Source organism: Atta cephalotes, assembly GCF_000143395.1.
Source record: "Atta cephalotes unplaced genomic scaffold scaffold00079, whole genome shotgun sequence".
NCBI classification, from domain to species: domain Eukaryota; kingdom Metazoa; phylum Arthropoda; class Insecta; order Hymenoptera; family Formicidae; genus Atta; species Atta cephalotes.
This window is the reverse complement of record NW_012130143.1, coordinates 315,405-317,088: the sequence shown is the minus strand read 5'-3', so window position 1 is coordinate 317,088 and position 1,684 is coordinate 315,405. Positions and strand designations below refer to the sequence as shown.

General features: G+C 28.4%; 1 pseudogene; it reads right to left on the bottom strand.

The window, feature by feature from the left end:
• Positions 1–489: 489 nt before the first annotated feature.
• The window catches only part of LOC105624446, a 29,704-nt pseudogene continuing 28,509 nt past the window's right edge, over positions 490–1,684 (bottom strand).

The following is a 1,684-nucleotide window of genomic DNA, read 5'->3' as shown; positions in this document are numbered from 1 at the left end:
GTAAACATGTATTTACTATATCTATGTATATTCAACCATGACGAAGTTTTATGGAATTCATTATATCTTTGGTATGCTGGTTCTCTCAGTTGAAATATGTATTTGAAGCTTCCGAAATTTATGGTTGCTAGTCTAATAATTAACTGTACAAGTTTCATTCTCGTCTCTTTCCTTTTAGTGTTACTTTAAAGTAATATATGTACCAAATAGTTTAAATATATATATGTATAAATATATATATATATATATATATATATATATATATATAAATGTGTGTAACATTTATATAATACAATATAAAATTTATTTTATTTACATTCAAAGAAAAACGATACCTGAAGTTTCAAATGCCTCGCCCATTTTATTTTACATTTCTGTATATTTTCTAATAAATTGGAAATTCTTTCATTTTTATTGTAAAAATTGTTTTTCGTTATTTATTATGTTAAAATTTTTAAATAACTTAGTGTGTGCATCGCGTTTACATAATTAAATTTCGATTTTAAATGTAACGATGTTAAGTGATTGAGCACCTTCCCTTGAGAACGATTTTTCTCCTATCTTCTTGCTCCATGCTCCTCGGGAAGGCCTAAAGATAGAAAATTTTTTTTCTCTGAAATGTATTGTTGGCCTTCTTTCAGTCGGCGATGGTTTTTCGGCATTGTTTATTCTAGTCCCTCGTCGAAGCTTTCCTTAGTCCAGTTGATTTCATGGTTGGTCGATTGTCTCGTGAAATTCTGAAAATATCTCTAAAAACAGAAAGATCGGTAATCTTTCGTTAATATAATAATCTCTCGGTTTTTTTTATTATTTAGTTATTTATTTTATAAAAGAAAGATCAATATTAGTTTATAATTCAAAGAATCTCTCTGTTTCACTATGATATCATCATGTTTTAAAAAATGCTTAAATAATCAACGTGAAATATCCATAAGTTCGAGATATATTATGAAGCCAACTTAAACAAAACATTATTTTCGTTATAACAACGTTGTTTAACTATTGTACATTTAGCCTTTCATCCACAATATTAGACTTTAAAGACACAGTTGATTTTTTGATAGTGAATTCTGGTCAATAAATTTAAATCTATAAAAAAATAAATAAAGTACAATTAAATTTATTTTTATAATAACAAAAACTCATTGTTAAAACCTTCACAAATATATAAACATTTTTTCAGATTTTGATGCAGTCGAGGACAATATAAAAATCTGTACTAAAAGTTCGAAGATCCATATTGCGGAAGGGAAAATTTCACATTGTTGACGGAGGATTAATTACATATATGTATAGTTAATTAAATATATGTATAAATTGCATATAACAATCGTGCATCTTGTATAATATTGTTATAGCTAAAGTACAAATTATATCATGCCGATGAATCGAAATAATACTGATAAAACGGAAAGACGATGCCACGAAATGCAAAAACTCGGGAGATTTTTCCTTTTATTAAATCCTGGAAGTCACAAAGGTCAATATCTATCAAAGGAGAGAAAAAGTGAGAGAGAGAGAGAGAGAGAGAGAGAGAGAGAGAGAGAGAGAGAGAGAGAGAAGAAAGAAAAGAAAAGAAAGAAGAAAGTACGTACGTTACGTACGTAACTACGTTAGTAGTAGATAAGTAGTAGTACGGTACGGTACGGTACGGTCCGTCGTTACGTAGTAGTAGTAGTTACGT